The following is a 20,733-nucleotide window of genomic DNA, read 5'->3' as shown; positions in this document are numbered from 1 at the left end:
GCTGTCCCTATATACACAACCCCACAATACCGCATGGGACAGAAGCTAGACTCCATTTTGGGAAAACTCCCATGATTCCAAAGACTGCACCACATGGCTGAAAGGGGGAGGGGAAAACACCCAGCAGCAGCCATTTTACTCAAACCAACTAATCTTATTCCACATTCCAATCCAACTTCCTAGAACCATCTTATTGCATACAGTCCATGTTATATGAATCACCAGATCACAATGTAACCACACATCCCAGCATGCCATTGCTACAGAACCCATATTCACAAGTAACTGCATGGCGGTATTCATGATTGACAAGATATATTATAACAAACCAGCACAATCTATTTTAAATCACCATAGGCAAACAAATACCACAAATGCTATGCTACAGGTTGTCGAATGTCCCAGCTACCATCACAGATTCCCAGATCTATCACACAAACAAGTTACAATATCCTATTTAAACCAGCACCATTGACCTTAAAGCAATCTGTCTATATTTCCTTATCTAGCCATGTGAATTCTATACTTAGCCTTCCGCTTGGAGGTCAGTCCTAGGGATGAAGCAGCCATGCTGCTGGGTGCCAGGTAGCTGTGTGAGTGAGTGAGCCCTGTGATTTCCAGTGGATAATATCATACCTGCATTCCAGCTGTGGGGGGGTGTCAACCACAGGAAGTGTGTCTTTCACAGTATGTGGGCTGTCTTGTATCAGTGGCCTTGGTTATGCAAAACAATGGGTGATGACTAACACATTCCTGTCTTGTGGGAAGCTATTGTTTGGCGAATACAAAACAAAACCCTGTCTCTGGGTTTTGTTTGATATTCATGATGTCCACTTTCAGTTGAGACAATGACATCTCAGCAATCATTCTTCTGGAGACAAATCCAGCCCCATTTCGTAAACACAGGTGTTGGCCCTCCTCATTGAGTCTCAAAGCTCAGTGTAATTAAAGGCTATTGTACTCCGTCTGCGGGAAAGATACTGATTTGGAATACAATTAATCTTCAATTACTATTCCTGTGCTTAACTATGCATATGAACATGTGAAGCCCTCCCAACATGCAAGCTATTGTTTGGGGAATCTCTAAGGTCAAAGAGCCATCTTTAATATACCATACTTTGCTGAACTCAGGGGAATATTAACTTATAAAATACATTATTTTGATTTAAATATGCCGCGTGCACACACACATGAAGTGCATATATGGCAACGTGCAGCGTGATATTTTTCTGACTTTGACAGTCCACCCTTTGGCAGTCACCAATAACTGCCACTTCCTAAAACATTTCAAAAAGAGAAAAATATATGTCATATGTAAATACATTTCTATGATTGGGTAAGGGAGGAGAGAAGAAGGTAGGAAAAGGGTATGACCTAGTGAGATAGCAGAAGCATGCGTGTATGAATCCATGTTTGGGGGGTCATGTATCATCGTGCCGTACGTGTTTTAAATCAAGCGTCGAGGTATTGCGAAGTATACATTTGAATTCCTTCTTATCCCGTATTAAGGGTCTGTGGATGGGCTGTCAAACTTTACTGAGCTCTTTTTGGCTTTTGGTTGTAACAAAATGGGGGAGCACATTTTAGTTGATGATACATGAATGGGGGGATATGTGAGTGCTGATATCTGTGCCTGTATTCCCTATCGACTATGTGTGGCATTACCTGAAGGTTGTAGAAATGAAGATAAAGAACAATTATGGTAAATGCAGTGGTATTCTATGTCAGGTTAATGAACATTTGTCGGCTGAAGTCTTGTCTGGTATCTGTTGAATGCAGTCTTCTTTGGGCTTTTGCCAACGAGTGCGAGCAAAAGCTTTGTCAATGTCCATAGACTTACAAAAGTGTTGGGCTAGCGTAAATTTAAAATTTCTAGGGAAACTGGGGGTCTATGGCATAGTTCATCAATTATCTGTGTACAAGGTTGTCAAAACTTCTTCTTTAATCCATCAGTTGTCTGTATACAGGCTCGTCAAATTCCTCGTCCAAGTGGGTCTTTTTACTTTGGAGAAAACGGAGAAACAGGTGAAAGAAACGGACCGTGGAATCACATTTTCATCACAACAGTGTCTCTATCGTTGGGTCATAAATCAAATCAATTTTGTTATGCGATACAGTCATTACCTCAGGCAGTACTTTTCCAATATAACATAATCCTTCTGAGTTTGGGGCAAGCCGCTCATACGCCTTTCTCCCGCATATGAAATATGCATCATCGGGGAGAACATATGGGACTGAATATGTCATTACCATGTTACACATTTTCCATGTGAACTTTCCTAACCCTAATTCTCCCATCTGTTTAGTACACCTATCAGTTTGTACGATCTGTGCACTGTATTCTGGTGATACCTCTCCAACTCTCATGATCCTACTTCCTAGGGTATACCTATATCGGAATGATTTTCCACTACCGGCTATGTGGCGTATAAGTTCTGTATCTGTTGGCATTCTATCGGCTCTATGTGAAAAGGTCATGGTTTGGTTACTCCATGACACTTCCCAATTTCCCGGCTTTCGGGGATTGGAAATGTTAAAACATACTAGGGGTCTATCCACATGATATTGGTGGAGCTTCAAACTAGGAGGACTAGAGATATTAAACCTCCTGTCCACCGGCCTCCCACCACTTAGCTCAAGTACCTCCCCTATCGTTAAAAGGAAATGGTACTAGTCCAAGCTTGCTGTGGCCTTGAGGTACTTGAGAGTATACCCAACAATCTGTCTGATTTAACACTTTACCCACTAAGGAGTGATAGTCACTCAATGGGTGCCGGTCCATGTTAATGTTAAAACTCGACTGACATTTCTTGATGCACCCATCCTCTACTACACTGTCACAGAGTCTACAGATACAGTTCTCTTTTCAGCTAACAATCCTTCACAATGTTTACAAATAACATGGCTGCTAGATCGTTTCCGGTACTCGCCTTTGCTTGGTGATTGCGTTGCTATTGGAAATTTACACCTCCGTCTCAGTCATCAGAAACCCATTCTGGATCCTTTCTCGACCTCACTGGTACTCTCACCGAAACAGACTGCTCTGGTCAACATCATGGTTAATAGGAAAACACAGATCACAGTCTCTTGTAATGGGGGTACAGGGAAACAGTTTGAGGGGGAGAGAAACTTGTTACGATAATTAGTTCTCTAGTCTTGTTGTTCTTAAGGTGCTGTCTCTCAGTCTTCCAAACGAACATTCCGGTGATGCAATATTCCTTCCAAACCAGCGAACTTTCTGTAAGGAGCAAAAAATCTTGCATTACCATTTGTCTAACTGATGTGTGACATACCATCTTTAAAACATGAAAACATGAGTGAGAAGAGAGAAAACAAAAAAAAAACAAAAGAGAGAGAGAACAATTTATATATATATATATATAACATAACACATCAATAAACAACAACAGGAAAAAAAACATTTTTCAAACATTTTAAAACATTTTCAGATCATCAGGCTGTCATATCTACATGTCCAATGGTTTCCTTGCGCAGTCCCTCCCACCAGCACCTCCATACTCCACCCTCTGTATCTGGCCAGGATACATTGATGCGGATAGGTCATGCTGGGGTTTGGTAGACTTCTGCAAAGACCAAGCAGATATGCAATGTTTGAGTCCTATCAATAATCGTCAGAGATGGGGAGAGAAAAGAAACATTTCACAGATACATTTACAACGTTTCACCCGGTCATTCCTGTGTCTTCAGGGAATGACCTCCCAATTTATTAACTGTTACCTCAGGCTTACCATCAGTCCTAATGATCACCTTTTATAATTTGGTGTGTTATATTCATGCTCATATTCATGTCTAGGGGGTCTGACTTTATGTGGGCTGTTGCAGTTACTGGCATAATGCCCTTCTCTTTTGCAAAGATCACAAACCCTGGGCTTCCTCCAAGTGTCAGTGAAATGGGGTCTTGGTTGATTTGATGCCTCCTCAAACGCTTGGATGCTCATCACCATCAACCGCTTTCCCTGTACCTCCCTGATTCCTTGGATACCATGATTATGTTGTTGTCTAGGGAGTTGATATACCTTCTGTGAATCTTTGATCATACACTTAGATCTTTCCTAGGATCTGGGAAATCAGACATGATTGATCTCAATTCTGTCCGGGACCAGGGATGGCGCATTGCACTGTCCTTGACGGGAATGATTCCCTGATCGTCAGTCTTCCCATTGGGGACTGTGATCACCCTGACAGGACTAAATTCAATTACATCACCTTGTGTTGGTCTTACAATATGGGGTACATTTGTTTGTGCGTGATATAAAACATTGTACGTACCTGTGGACACGACCTCACCTGACCCTCCGTTAGGGGGTTTGATTATTGCCTTTACCGATTTGGTCGCGTCCACCTGGATGTCTTGTGTGATGGCTGCTGGAAGGGGTGCCGACATCGGGCTGTGCTCACTTTCTTGCTTGTATTCCTGAGGGAAGTTTAACATGGGGTGCGACTTGCACAGGTTAACATTTGTGATTTTTACACTTTCACTTTTATAAACATTATTACATTTGTTACTTTCATTCTTAATACAGTTACTAAGTGCATTTTTATCGTACAACATTGTGCCATTTCTCTGCAACCATAATCCTCTCCATTGCCATGTCTCTCTTCCCAAGATGAGGGTCAGATATGTAAGTTAAATTTCTTTGCATTTCACTTTCCTGTTGCCATAACTGTAAACAATCATAATGTCTAATTCGTTGCTTCCAGGATTTTATGAGACAGATCCTTCGCCTTAAATTATGCAGTACCTCTGAGTCAAAACTACCTATCCCAGGAAATGGTGCTTTATCCCCCACAGTCATCCGTGTCCATTCATCACAAAAGGTCTCAGTGTGGGGACCATATCTTCCCCACATTACTAACCGAGCAGACCTTCGGGGTCTGCAAGCCTCTGCAGCCTGAACTCTGACTGCTAAACGTCCCTGTGTTGTGCACTTGGCTTCCATTGTGGACCTTTTTAACACAGAGAAAAACTTCCTAAAATGCACCAAACACAGAAGTCTACGGTGGAAGTTACCCAAGCTCTTCCACCAGCTTCTTCTACTCCGAGTACAACGAATCCGCCCCTTTTTAGCAGATCCACGTAATCGTTGCAGGCCCTACCAGCGAAAATTTCTTACTTTACACAAATCACGCTTGCATGTGCTCCCTACAACACGTATGAGGGCAATTTACCTCGTATCACGTTGCGTTATTGGTCACACCTACAACCGTGCGGTCCAATCGTACCACTTATAGACACTTGTTGCCCATAAATGGTAGGATCATTGGAGTCTCCCTACTGTGCTCCAAAACAGCCGGAGCGTAATACCACGAAAACTTTATCACACTCCGTCGCACGTTTTCACCAAGACCGTGCACGCACGTTTTCACCTAGACCGTGCTCATCACGTATTCACCTAGACCGTGATTCACCAAGATTTACTTCACCAAGATTTCACCAAGACTTCACCAAGAGGAGTTCAATACACTCATACCGTTTTCAACCCACTATCATTCTGTAGTTTTCTGATCAGAAAAATCATTTCCCGTAATCTGATAGCTCTCCCCAGAGGCATTACAGTAAAGTAAGGTATTTAAACTAAATTTTGGAAACTGAACAAATGTGTGCTATTGTCTTGTGGCTTCTGTATCGCCTTACTATAAATGTAAGCGATATTTCACTATATAAACGCTTACCAAACACCACACAGTATCTTCTATGCTGTGTGCTTGTTTTTTTTTTTTTTACAATTACTCCCTTAAGTATTACTTTTTATCTTTTAACTATTAATAACAACAAATGTCTCAGCGCGTTATCAATGGTATGTGGCAATCAGGAGAATGAGATGTGAAAATACACGAGTGAAAATGCAATTCTAAATTTAATCTAATAACATACATTGATGTAAGCACATGCATATAGATATTTTGACCTTATTCAGTGCTTCTAATTTGCATATGAATTGCTTTTTAACTACAGTAACTCTGTAAAGGCGATTTATTTCAACACTGCTAGGGAACAAAACCTGTCACACAGGTTCACTTGCATTTCAATGGCCATCCTGCACCAAGCAGAGGAAACCAAAAGAAAAAAAAAACTTTGTTTTATCTGTGTATCGTTCTTAAATCAAATACTCATTCCACTATTAACTTATATCAACCTCTATCTGAGCCACTCATGATTGACCATGATATAGATTAAATAAATGCATTAAAAAAAAAACTCATTAAATGATGATTTCTTTTTGACAGTGGATGGCTGATTATTTCCTGAGTCAACTGAAAATCAGCCGTTCAAAAAAAAATTGACCTTCCCAAAATGGCCGCTGCTCCTCCCCCATCCATGAGGTTTACACAAAATGGGGGACAGACCTTTTGTCACAAAGAAAAATCATCATGCCAGCCCCTTTTAGTTATCACGCTATGCAGAGCGATTAAAAATAATTTTAAACCTATTTAAACAGACAAACCATCCAATCTGCGTGTGCAGTTGGCACCAAATAGAAATAAAAACCAGATTTACAAAGACAATAACGTACTGTTCTTACCTTCCAGTTCCCGAATTCCCTCAACACTCCTTACCAAGTGAAGCAGACAATTAACTGGTCAGCACTGCAGTATCCCTGACCTCCAAACGGTTTAACGAGGGATAATACCTTTTCCGCCCTTTGCTGACCGATAATGTCTGCTAAAATTACCTAGTGCAGATATGTGAAGACCGGAGGACGAGCTCCCAATTGACAATGTCTATAATATTTGTCCTATTAAAAACACGTTAAAGGTTAAAGAACACAGTACGCAATTGGCGCAAAAAGTACCGCAAGGGTACTCCCTTAACTATACCTTAAGGAATGCACTTATACTGTAAACATATGTGCAGTGACAATGTGTAGATGTAATGCAGTGTAACCTTGTTAGCTTAAAAGCTGTATGAGCGACTATGACGCTCTGAGAAACCTTTATGCATTTATAATAATCAATCAAATACCGGTCTAAGGTTCTAACGCCTTTAGTGAGAGAATGAACGTTCAAAAAGAATAATACAATACAAGCTATACACTACCAAAATAACATAGAATATCTAACCAAGTAACTAACATATAATACAATAAAGACACAAGTACGTTTAAGGGGGAGGGGAGAGAGAGGGGGAGAGAGAATGGCTAACAATAACAATAAGACAATATGGTTGCAGAGAAGCTTACACATGTGAGGAACAATCGCTGCGCAGTTAGTCAATGCTGAGAATCTTTGTGGAGAAAATACTTGAGCTTACCCATACTGGCTGTCCCTATATACACAACCACACAATACCGCATGGGACAGAAGCTAGACTCCATTTTGGGAAAACTCCCATGATTCCAAAGACTGCACCACATGGCTGAAAGGGGGAGGGGAAAACACCCAGCAGCAGCCATTTTACTCAAACCAACTAATCTTATTCCACATTCCAATCCAACTTCCTAGAACCATCTTATTGCATACAGTCCATGTTATATGAATCACCAGATCACAATGTAACCACACATCCCAGCATGCCATTGCTACAGAACCCATATTCACAAGTAACTGCATGGCGGTATTCATGATTGACAAGATATATTATAACAAACCAGCACAATCTATTTTAAATCACCATAGGCAAACAAATACCACAAATGCTATGCTACAGGTTGTCTAATGTCCCAGCTACCATCACAGATTCCCAGATCTATCACACAAACAAGTTACAATATCCTATTTAAACCAGCACCATTGACCTTAAAGCAATCTGTCTATATTTCCTTATCTAGCCATGTGAATTCTATACTTAGCCTTCCGCTTGGAGGTCAGTCCTAGGGATGAAGCAGCCATGCTGCTGGGTGCCAGGTAGCTGTGTGAGTGAGTGAGCCCTGTGATTTCCAGTGGATAATATCATACCTGCATTCCAGCTGTGGGGGGGTGTCAACCACAGGAAGTGTGTCTTTCACAGTATGTGGGCTGTCTTGTATCAGTGGCCTTGGTTATGCAAAACAATGGGTGATGACTAACACATTCCTGTCTTGTGGGAATCTATTGTTTGGCGAATACAAAACAAAACCCTGTCTCTGGGTTTTGTTCGATATTCATGATGTCCACTTTCAGTTGAGACAATGACATCTCAGCAATCATTCTTCTGGAGACAAATCCAGCCCCATTTCGTAAACACAGGTGTTGGCCCTCCTCATTGAGTCTCAAAGCTCAGTGTAATTAAAGGCTATTGTACTCCGTCTGCGGGAAAGATACTGATTTGGAATACAATTAATCTTCAATTACTATTCCTGTGCTTAACTATGCATATGAACATGTGAAGCCCTCCCAACATGCAAGCTATTGTTTGGGGAATCTCTAAGGTCAAAGAGCCATCTTTAATATACCATACTTTGCTGAACTCAGGGGAATATTAACTTATAAAATACATTATTTTGATTTAAATATGCCGCGTGCACACACACATGAAGTGCATATATGGCAACGTGCAGCGTGATATTTTTCTGACTTTGACAAGGCCATCAGAGGTCATTGTTCCAGTTCCACCTCAGCAGTGGAACAAGGGTTATTATTCGAACCTTTTTGTGGTTCCAAAACCGGATGGGTCGGTAAGGCCTATTCTAAACTTAAAGTCTTTGAACCCTTATCTCAGGGAGTTCAAATTCAAGTTGGAATCTCTGAGAGATGTCATCTCAGGGCTAATGGAGGGGGAGTTCCTGGTGTCTCTAGACATCAAGGATGCTTACCTCCACATTCCCATTGACGGTGTCCCGTTCTTATATACTGCTTCCTGTTAGCAAATAAGTGGATCTAGTACGCAGGAAGCAGTATATAAGAACGGGACACCGTCAATTAGACACATGACCTATGATTCAATTTTCTGCAATAACCTTTCTCTAAAGTTGCTTATGCAGATCAAATGATGGTCATAAGAATTTTTTCGTTACATAAAGATACCACTTAATTGAGCATACCTCGGAATTACATCAATTATAACATCAGAAATCCGGCTAATTTATCTATCCATAGCCAAGGCTATTTATTATGTTCAATATATTTTTATAATTTCGCACGTATTGGCAAAACCTGAACTCCACATTATTAAACCTTAAACTAATAAAAAATTATGATCTTAACAGATATTCATAACAAATCTTTGTACGTCTGAAATCGAGTGCTCCCCAACAAGAGTCTACTGTTCTTCTGTCTCTTCTGTATTTATCTTGATACATTTTTTTGACTCCGGGGGGCACCAGTGAGGGCTAACCTATATACACCGTATAGGCGAGGAAAAGTTTCAAGGTGCCTGGTTACCTGGCTATGAAGCAATTTAATTGATTATTATCAGTTTTTCTGCTGCGGGGTACACTGGGCTCCACAAAGATAGACATTGGGGTGTAGAGTAGGATCTTGATCCGAGGCACCAACAGGCTCAAAAGCTTTGACTGTTCCCAGAATGCACAGCGCCGCCTCCTCTATAACCCCGCCTCCCAGCACAGGAGCTCAGTTTTGTAGTTGGTGCTGCAGTAAGCAGGCACATAACAGAGGGGCTGCTCCAGGCAGCCCTAAGAAGAGCTTTTTTTGAAGAAAAAAGTGAAGACTACAAGGGCAGCAGCAGTGGTAAATGTCAGAAGACATTCATTGCTGCAGCTCCATCTCTCCCCAGCGGCGCTGTACACTCCCGAGCCCTGGTTGCCGGGTAACTACAGCAGGAGGCTCCGGTTTTCTTCACGTCAGGCACACACGACGGGGGCTCTCCGGGATTGCGTGGCCACGCTTTGGGAGGTGGTAAGTGGGTCCCGCTTGCGGGACCCGGTCTTTATCGCGATCCGGCGCGGTCCGTGGGAGACGGGCCGCGCGCGCTGGCGGTGGACACTGTGGCAGTACAGGCGATCCCACTAGATCACCAGGGCATGGGTGCAGGTCAGGTTTTCTCTCTAAACCAGAGGTTCTCAAACTCGGTCCTCGGGGGCACACACAGTGCATGTTTTGCAGGTTACCCAGCAGGTGCACAGGTGTATTAATTACTCACTGACACATTTTAAAAGGTCCACAGGTGGAGCTAATTATTTCACTTGCGATTCTGTGAGGAGACCTGCAAAACATGCACTGTGTGTGCCCCCGAGGACCGAGTTTGAGAACCTCTGCTCTAAACCATTTTCAGTAGCCCACAGTACCCGGTAGTTTTGCCAGCAGGGGGATAAGGCTTAGACCTGAAGCCCCTCCCCCATCCCCAGGGCGCCATTTCCGGCAAATGTTCCCACCCTGGAGCTGCATATCTGTCTCTCCCTCACTCCCTTTCAGTGTCTGGGCGCCATTATCCCTCAGCTTCACTGTTCCTGGGACTGCTTGGGCAAATCCTCCTGTGTAAAGCCACCTGGTTGTCAGTGCTGTGACTTTACATGACACTTAAGTATTCTACCTGCCTTTTTAGACAATGCTAGTTAAGAAAGAGTGCATTTAGTCAGGGTTTTCTAGTACAATTACCCTGTGATATACATCCAGTTCTTACTGTGTAGTGTTAGATCTATTGACTATATATATAGCTATATATATAAGCTAGTCCAGTGCAGTATTATTGTTAGTAATAACCTCTGCATTGTACAAACTGTGACTATCTGTGTGTGCATTAGATAGCTGAGTGGTGTCCATTTCGTGTATTTCACTCAACTTGCTATCCCTATATTCTATAACCTGAGGGGGCTTGGTGCGTCAGGTTTTATATTTATATACTTTAATACGTATTTTTCTCTGTGATTTTAGTCACCATATCTCTCCTTTATCTCTGCTAGTGCTGACTACACTGCGCAGGGGTTTGGGTAAGAGGTATTGTGCTGCTGCCAATTGTACGGTGTTACCTGATACTGCAAGTTATATCATGTCTGCTTCTGTGGGTAACGGTTCTGGGGCTGAACACACTGCCAGTGTTGCTGAAGCCACAGATCCCTATGGGGAGAATACAGCAGCTGTGGGCTCTGGTTCTGGGGGCTCCTTGCCCCCCAGTGGGACTGTGGCAACGGAGGTACATAATGACCCACCGTGGACCGCTTTTTCCACATACGCTAGTTAATAAACTAACACCCCCTATGCCGGTACAACCGTATGTGGTCCCTGCAGCTAACCCGCCATGGGCGGACGATTTATCTGCCCAATTGAAGAAGTTGAACCAGTCCCTGACTACTAAAAAGTCTGACCGTCGCTCGCCTAAGTCCAAGGGGTCCTCTAAGCGAGCGCTTGTCTCCTCACAATCCACTGCTGTCACTGACACCTCGTCTGATGAAGACGGCACTTACACTGACCCCACAGGTTCTGACTCAGATACGGCTGATGGGGAGGGTAGTTCACATGTGGATGTTCCTGATCTTTTGGAGGCGGTTAAGTTAATTCTACAGATTACGGATGATCCCAAGCCATCCGTCCCTCCTAAGAAACCAGATAGGTTCAAGCGTCAGCAGGTGGTTAAACAAGTTTACCCTCACTCTGACCACCTAGTGGATATACGTCAGGAACCCTGGGAAAACCCGGGTACGAAGTTTGTGCCTCAAAAGAAGATGCTGGCTCGCTATCCCCTCGCACCAGAGCTGTCTAAGAATTGGGAAACGCCTCCTCCAGTAGACTCACATGTGGCTAGGATGGTGGTTTCCTCAGCTCTACCTGTCACTACCGTCACGTCTCTGAAGGAGCCTACAGATAAACGTGTGGAGGGTTGTCTGAAAGCGATTTACACCCTCATGGGTGCTGCACAAAGGCCCACTATTGCAGAAACATGGGCTGCAGAGGCTATTGAAGCATGGGCCTTGGAGTTAGAAGCTGAAATCTCTTCTGACCATGCTAGACAATGCTTGTCATATATTGTCACAGCTTCTCGCTATATTAAAGAGGCGGCTTCTGATGCCGGTATCCTAGCAGCCAAGTCCTCTACTACGTCAGTCCTGGCTCGCCGGATATTGTGGCTGTTATCCTGGTCTGTGGATCTGGACTCTAGAAAAACCCTGGAGGTACTCCCTTTCAAGGGAGATATTCTGTTTGGGGAGGACTTAAATAAGATAGTGGCTGACTTGGCTACTGCCAAAACTGCCTGTCTGCCAAGTACCGCTCCTTCTGTGTCAAAGGCTAAAGGTACTTCCTTTCGCCCCTTTCATCCTTCAGGTAAAGCAAAAGGTCAGGCGTACAACAAGCAGGCCCGCACTTCCAAACCTGGTAAGCAAAAGCCCAAAAGAGCCTGGGCGGCCTGTCAGCTAGCTTCCAAGGCCGATAAGCCTGCCGCATGACAGGGCGGACCTCCCCCTGGGGGATCCCAGGGTGGGGGGCCGGCTTCTAGGGTATACCCAGGAATGGTTGAAGACCACTTCAGATGCTTGGGTACGGGAAGTCGTCACTCGAGGTTACGCCATAGCCTTAAAAAACCGACCCCCTCATCAATTTTGCCAGACAGACGTCCCGTTGGACCAGACAAAGGCAAACACTCTGCATTCGGTGGTACAGACCCTCCTGGATACAGGAGTCGTAGTACAGGTGCCTCTTGCGCAGAGGGGCCGGGGGTACTATTCTCCGCTGTTTCTAGTCCCGAAACCGATGGGTCCTGCCGGCCCATTCTCAACCTCAAGGCATTGAACAGGTTTGTGAAGGTTTCCAAGTTCCGTATGGAAACCCTTCGCTCTATAGTTCTGGCCTTGGAACCTGGGGACTACATGGTATCCCTGGACATACAGGATGCTTACCTGCATATTCATGTAGCAGCATCACATCAGCAATACCTGAGGTTTGCTATTGGCAACCTCCATTACCAGTTTCGGGCGTTACCTTTCGGTTTAACAACGGCTCCGCGAGTCTTCACCAAAGTCATGGCGGTGATGACGGTGGTACTCTGCCGTCAAGGGGTCAGGATACTGCCGTATCTGGACGACTTGTTAATCCTGGCAAATTCCCCAGAACTTCTCCTACTTCATCTAGATATGACGGTCCGGTTTCTACAAGCCCACGGGTGGCTCATCAACTGGAAGAAATCCTCCCTGATCCCTGCTCAGAACATGGTGCATCTGGGAGCGCTATTGGACACAACCAGAGGTTGTTCTTGTGTCAGGAGAAAGTCCTGAAGCTTCAGGACAGGATTCGTTGCTTCCTTTCTCATACGCAAGTGTTGATACATTCGGCGATGCAGGTGCTGGGCCTCATGGTATCAGCATTCGACATGGTGGAGTATGCTCAATTCCATTCTCGCCCCCTCCAGAGGCTGATTCTAGCCAAGTGGGACGGCCTGCATCACCGGATCAGGTCTCAAATGATCTCATTGACTCTGGAGGTCCGTCTGTCGCTGCTCTGGTGGCTCCAGGACCAACAACTGTGCAGGGGCCGTCCCTTACGGATATCCAACTGGGTCCTGTTGACGACAGATGCCAGTCTAAGAGGTTGGGGCGCGGTGCTGGAGCAACACTCCCTTCAGGGTCGGTGGACCAAGGAGGAGTCTCTCCTCTCGATCAACATTCTGGAATTGCGGGCGGTCTTCAATGCATTGAACCTAGCCCAGCATTTAATTCAGAACCGTCCTGTTCAAGTGCAGTCGGACAACGCCACCACAGTGGCTTACATAAATCATCAAGGCGGCACTCGAAGCCGTCTGGCAATGAAGGAACTCTCACAGATTCTACATAGTGTGGAACGCCATCTACCGGCCATATCGGCAATCTTCATTCCAGGAGTCCTGAATTGGGAAGCGGACTTTCTCAGTCGTCAGGACGTACATGCCGGCGAGTGGGGCCTCCATCCAGAAGTGTTTCAACTCCTAGTGGAAAAGTGGGTCTTCCAGACGTAGATCTGATGGCGTCTCGACACAATCACAAGGTTCCGGTCTTCGGAGCAAGGACAAGGGATCTTCAAGCAGCATTCGTGGATGCGCTGGCGGTGCCGTGGAGGTTTCGGCTGCCGTATGTGTTCCCTCCAGAGTCACTCCTGCCCAGGGTAATTCGGAAGTTCAAGCAAGAAAAAGGAATTCTGCTTCTCATAGCTCCAGCGTGGCCCAGACGGCACTGGTTCTCAGACCTGCAAGGCCTATCGTCAGAGCGTCCAATTCTACTTCCACAACGCCCAGACCTCCTCGTTCAGGGCCCCTTTGTCTATGCCTTCGATACTGCCGCTTCCCAGGATGCTTCCTTTGGACGCCGGGTTCTTGTGCCCACTACAGTGCGTCCCCTCCCATAAGGAACTGCTTTAGGACATCCCCAATGTCTATCCTTGTGGAGCCCAGTGTACCCCGCAGCAAAAAACGAGATTTATGGTAAGAACTTACCTTTGTTAAATCTCTTTCTGCGAGGTACACTGGGCTCCACAAGGCGCCCACCCTGACGCACTTAACTTCTTTGGGTTGGTATGGCATTAGCCGCTGATAAAGCTAAATATTTATCTTACGTAAAACCCTTTAAGAGGTCAAAGAACACAGTACGCAATTGGCGTACGGAATACCGTAAGGGTACGCACGTTGCGTAACAATCGCTTAGCCGTAGTCGAGACGCTCAAGCGTCACGTTCGCTCACGGCCAAGAGATCACAGGCAGGCACGCTATTGGCTGCCGACTAACGTAATGATACGCTATTAGCGTATCGGACGCTCGGGACCACGAGGAGATCACAAGCGGCGCTGACGCTCACAGTGTAAAACCTTTATAACTATACCATAAAACAATGTATTATGCAGTAAACCTTGGTGTAGTGATAGGGTGTAAATGTAACACAGTGTAACCTTATTAACTTAAAGCTGTACGAGCGTCTCCGACACTCAGAGAATACTTAGAAATATAAGAAATACACAGATACCGATCTTAGGTTCTAACACCTTATATAAACGTTCTATTTGCAAAAGAATAATACAATACAAGTCATACACTACCAATATAACATAGACTAACTAACCAGATAACTACACATGAAATACAATAACAGCACAATAACACTTTAAGAGGAAAAGAGAGAGAAAGAGGAGAAGAGAGAGAGAGAGAGATGTGGCTCACAATAACAATAAAGACAATATGATTGCGGAGAAACTTACGCTCAAGGGAAACAATCGCATGCGCCTCTGGATATCCAGCTCCCGATTATCAGCAATGAGAACCGTTGAAGAGAATAGAGAGCTGGATCAGATCGGCTTGTCCTTTTATACACTACACACAATACAGTACAATGGTCCCTACAATCTCATTGTTCATTGGACACAGGAATTCGTCTTCGCATTATAACAAAAGGTCATAGGTTGATTCATACAGGTGGGCTGTGACTATTTCCAACTGCTCAGGTGGGTGGGAAACTAGGTTTCCCGCCGCATGGATAATAAAGTGCAAATAATAGTAAAAGTCCATAAAATTCTTATGTCCATAACTATTCGCACGAGCGATTAATCCGCTTCAAACCAACACCGGAATATTGCTAATTAAATACTCTTCCGATGGATACTAAACACCACTGTATAACCCTTGTCTGACCCTTCGTATCAAACAAAGAGGGATCTCTTTGTTCATGAACATGCTACATTAACTAAACTTTCAGATTCTATCAAAGGGACCATAATCTACAAAATACATTATATGGTTAAAATATGTAACGATCGAGTCGCCCGCTAGACGCACACAAACTCTACCGTAAATGCGCATACCGTGCGCCTGCGGGTGCACGCACCAGCGGGTATGCGTACGCACGGGAGAGCGTGGGCACGCGCAGCGGGGACACGCATGAGGTGCAAATATGGTAGTGTGCATCATGATATTTTTCTGACTTTGACAGTCCACCCTTTGGCAGTCACCAATAACTGCCACTTCCTAAAACATTTCAAAAAGAGAAAAATATATGTCATGTGTAAATATTTCTATGGTTGGGTAGGGGAGGAGAGGAGAAGGTGAGAAAAGGGTATTACCTAGTGAGATAGCAGAAGCATGTGTGTATGAATCCATGTTTGGGGGGTCATGTATCATCGTGCCGTACGTGTCTTAAATCAAGCTTCGAGGTATTGCGAAGTATACATTTTGATAATTGAGAATCATCCTATGCTGAACCAGTTCTGTTTTATAAGCTTGAAGCTCCCTTCCAGTATACCTAAAAGTGTCGTCATACATTTCAGTGATATTGTCTAATAAATTTGCAAGCGCTGATATATATTTATAATTTATCACTCCTCTGGCGGTGCGAGTGATATCTAACGCGATTAGGAATTGAATCCCGGTGGATTCACTGATCAGGTCAGAGGCCGGATGCTCTGTTCTCTCTATCAGGTGCCGTTTAACGATGTGCTCGTAATGAGTGTGGGTATAAGGAGCTTGGGCACTGCGGTGAATGTCTTTCATTTTTGTATGTGATACAGTCATTACCTCAGGCAGTACTTTTCCAATATAACACAATCCTTCAGAGTTTGGGGCAAGCCACTTATACGCCTTCCTCCCGCATATGAAATATGCATCATCGGGGAGAACATATGGGACGGAGTAGGACATAACCATATTACACATCTTCCATGTGAAACCTCCTAACCCTAATTCTCCCATCTGTCTAGTACACGTATCTGTTTGTATGATATGTGCACAGTATCCTGGTGATACCTCTCCAACTCTCATGATCCTACTTCCTAGGGTATACCTATATCGGAAATATTTTCCACTACCGGCTATGTGGCGTATAAGTTCTGTATCTGTTGGCATTCTATCGGTTCTGTATGAAAAGGTCATGGTTTGGTTATTCCATGACACTTCCCAATTTCCCGGCTTTCGGGAATTGGAAATGTTAAAACATACTAGGGATCTATCCACATGATATTGGTGGAGCTTCAAACTAGGAGGACTGGAGATATTAAACCTCCTGTCCACCGGCCTCCCACCACTTAGCTCAAGTACCTCCCCTACCGTTAAAGGGAATGGTACTAAGCCTGATTTACTATGGCCTTGAGGTACTTGAGAGCATACCCAACAATCTGTCTGATTTAACACTTTACCCACTAAGGAGTGATAGTCACTCAATGGATGCCGGTCCATGTGGATATTAAAACTGGATTGGCATTTCTTGATACACCCATCCTCAACTACACTGTCACAGAGCCTACAGATACAGTTTTCTTCAGCTAACAATCCTTCACAATTCCTTCTATTGTCAATGCTATCGGATCGTTTTCTGATACTCGCCTTTACTTGTTGATTAAGTTGTTCTTGGAAAACTACGCCTCCATCTTTGTCATCAGAACCCATTCCAGAACCTCTCTCGACCTCCATGGTACTCTCGCCGGAACAGACTGCTCTGGTCAACATCATGGTCAACAGGAAAATCCGGATCACAGTCTCTTGGGGCAAGTCCATCTTATAGGAGGAAACGGAGAAGAGTAAGAAGGGGAAAAAAATAATTGAGGGAGATGGGATGGGAAATGGAGAAAACAATAAAAGGGAACAGGGGATCGACAACTGCTTCCGATCTTATGATTTTCAAAGCTCAGGTGCCGCCTCAGTCCTCCTGAAACAGACACTCCAGTGATACAACTTCCTTTACCGTCTGTTCTTTATCACGGGACCTCTCTGGATCAGCAACCTTCTTACAATGGGACGAATGAACCCAAGTCTCTCTCTCTGCAACCTTCAATGCTGTAGTGCTAGTCAATAAGACTTGGTATGGTCCTTCCCATCTGTCAATAAGGCAACCTGAGCGTAGAAAATTCCGTATCATTACATAATCCCCAGGTTCAATGTCATGACAATTACTATCTGGCAAATCAGGAATCACTAATTTCAAATTATCATTTTGATTCCTTAGCTGTTTACTCATGTTAACCAGGTATTTTACAGTCACTTCATTGTTACACTTCAAATCATCCTGAGGGTTAATCATAACATGCGGTTGTCGACCAAACAAGATTTCAAAGGGGGACAGATTAAGAGGGGACCTGGGAGTGGTTCTGATGCTGTATAGTACAATGGGTAAAGCTTCTGGCCATGTCAATCCTGTTTCTGCCATAACTTTACTCAGTTTATTTTTAATAGTGCTGTTCACTCTTTCCACCTTCGCACTCGCCTGGGGGCGGTATGGAGTGTGCAGCTTACTATCAATTCCCATCAACTTACACATTCCTTGAAAGACATCACCTGTAAAATGGGTACCCCTATCACTTTCAATTATTCTAGGGATACCGTATCTACACACAAATTCCTGCACAATTTTCTTAGCAGTAAACATAGCGGTATTTGTGGCCGCAGGAAATGCTTCGACCCAATTTGAGAATACATCTATACAAACAAGTACATATTTCAAATTTCAACAAGGGGGTAATTGTATAAAGTCAATCTGTATTACCTGAAAAGGGCCGCCTGTAGGTGGGATATGAGATGGTTCTGTTGGTATTGCCTTTCCGATATTCTTCCTCAAACAGGTAAGGCATGACATTGCTCTCTTACCTGCATGAGATGAAAATCCTGGGGCGCACCAATATGCTCTTACCAACTTGCACATTCCTTCCTTGCCCAGATGAGTCAGCCCGTGTGCTGCCTCAGCTAAGCATGGAAGATATGCTCTGGGGGCCACTGGTTTACCTTGTCCATCCGTCCAGAGTCCTGAGGACTCCTGGCCATATCCTTTTGCCTTCCAGACTGCCTTTTCCTGTGTGGAACACAAATTTTGCATTTCACACAACTTCTGTGTGTTGATGGTATTAAATACCATCAGTTGTGTGGTGTCTGTCTGTCTAGGGGTACCAGCTGCTAGCTTAGCAGCTTCGTCTGCTCGGCTGTTACCAAGTGATACTGGGTCCTGGCTATATGTGTGTGCTTTACACTTGATAACAGCCACTCTGTCGGGTTCCTGTATCGCTGTTAGAAGCCTTTTGATGTGAGCTGCATGCGCTACCGGTGTACCAGCTGCCGTCATGAAATTTCTGAGGCGCCATAGGGCTCCGAAATCATGGACTACCCCGAAGGCATATCTAGAATCGGTGTAGATATTGGCTGACTTGCCCTTAGCCAATTCACATGCTCTGGTTAGGGCAACCAGTTCAGCAACCTGGGCTGAGTGAGGTGGGCCTAGCGGTTCTGCTTCTATGGTGCCTTGGTCATCTACGACTGCGTATCCAGTACACAAGTCTCCCGAGTCCGACTGTCTGTGACAACTACCGTCAGTGTAGAAAGTAAGATCTACATCTTCCAGTGGGTTGTCACTGATGTCAGGCCTTGCCGTGAAATTTTGGGTCAAATATTCCATACAATCATGCATGTCATCTTTTGTATTAAATCCTCCTTCCCCATAGCTCTCATCCTCCACCCTTTGTGCCTGTGCAGGCACACCTGGGAGATATGTTGCAGGATTTAATGCACTGCATCTCCTTATGGTGATGTTTACGGGGGCCATTAGTGCCAATTCCCATCTTGTAAACCGCGCTGATGAGACGTGCCTGGTTTGGGCAGAATTTAGCAAGGCTGACACTGCATGTGGTGTATGGATTGTGAGGTTGTGACCTAGCACTACGTCTTCGCTTTTCGTTACTAGCAATGCTATCGCAGCAACGCTTCGCAAGCATGTGGGGAGGGATCGCGCTACCGTATCTAGCTGAGCGCTGTAGTATGCTACCGGCCTGCTGGCATCACCGTGCTTTTGGGTTAGGACGCCTGCCGCGCAACCAGCACTTTCTGTTCCGTACAGCTCAAAGGGTTTCCCATAGTCTGGCATACCTAATGCTGGCGCCTGCGTTAGGCACTGTTTGAGTTTCTCAAATGCCATCTCGGATTCGTCTGTATGCGAAATCCGATCAGGTTTGTTTGATGAGACCATCTCCTGCAAAGGTAATGCTAGAATGGAAAATCCTGGGATCCAGTTACGGCAATACCCACACATTCCTAAAAATGTTCTGATTTGTTGCTGGGTTTGTGGCAGAGTCATGTCTCTAATTGCTTGGATTCTATCAGCGGTCAGGTGTCTCAGTCCTTGTGTTAGACAGTGTCCTAAATATTTTACTTTAGTTTGGCATAATTGCAACTTGTCTTTGGAAACCTTGTGTCCTGTGTCTGAAAGATGAAACAGGAGCTGTTTCGTATCCTTCAGGGATGCTTCCAATGAATCTGAACACAGTAGTAAATCATCCACATACTGTATCAATATTGATCCACTCTCTGGTTGGAAAGACTGTAAACAATCATGCAAAGCCTGGGAAAATATGCTTGGACTGTCTATGAAACCTTGTGGTAATCGAGTCCATGTGTATTGGACTCCTCTGTATGTAAATGCGAACAAATATTGGCTGTCGGGATGCAGGGGTACCGAAAAGAAAGCGGAGCAGAGGTCAATAACAGTGAAAAATTTCGCAGTGGGAGGGATCTGCATAAGGATGACAGCTGGATTTGGCACTACAGGGAACTGACTCTCAACTATTTTGTTAATCCCCCTTAGATCCTGCACTAGCCTGTAACCCCTCCCCCCACTCTTTTTTACAGGGAAGATGGGACTATTGGCAGTGCTGAATGTTCTTACCAGAATGCCCTGTTGTAGCAAGCGCTCTATTACTGGGTAAACTCCTAATTCCACCTCTGGCTTCAGAGGGTATTGTGGGATTTTTGGAGCTATCCTACCATCTTTTACTTGCACAACTACTGGAGCTACGTTTGCCATTAATCCAGTGTCTTGTCCATCTTTAGTCCACAGTGACTCTGGTATTTGGGATGTCATTTCTTCTACCTGGGATGGATTCCTATTTAATATAACTGTGTGGGACATTAATTTTGAT

The sequence above is a fragment of the Pseudophryne corroboree genome, chromosome 3, assembly GCF_028390025.1.
Source record: "Pseudophryne corroboree isolate aPseCor3 chromosome 3, aPseCor3.hap2, whole genome shotgun sequence".
Classification (NCBI taxonomy): Eukaryota; Metazoa; Chordata; class Amphibia; order Anura; family Myobatrachidae; genus Pseudophryne; species Pseudophryne corroboree.
Note: the sequence above shows the minus strand (reverse complement) of the source record.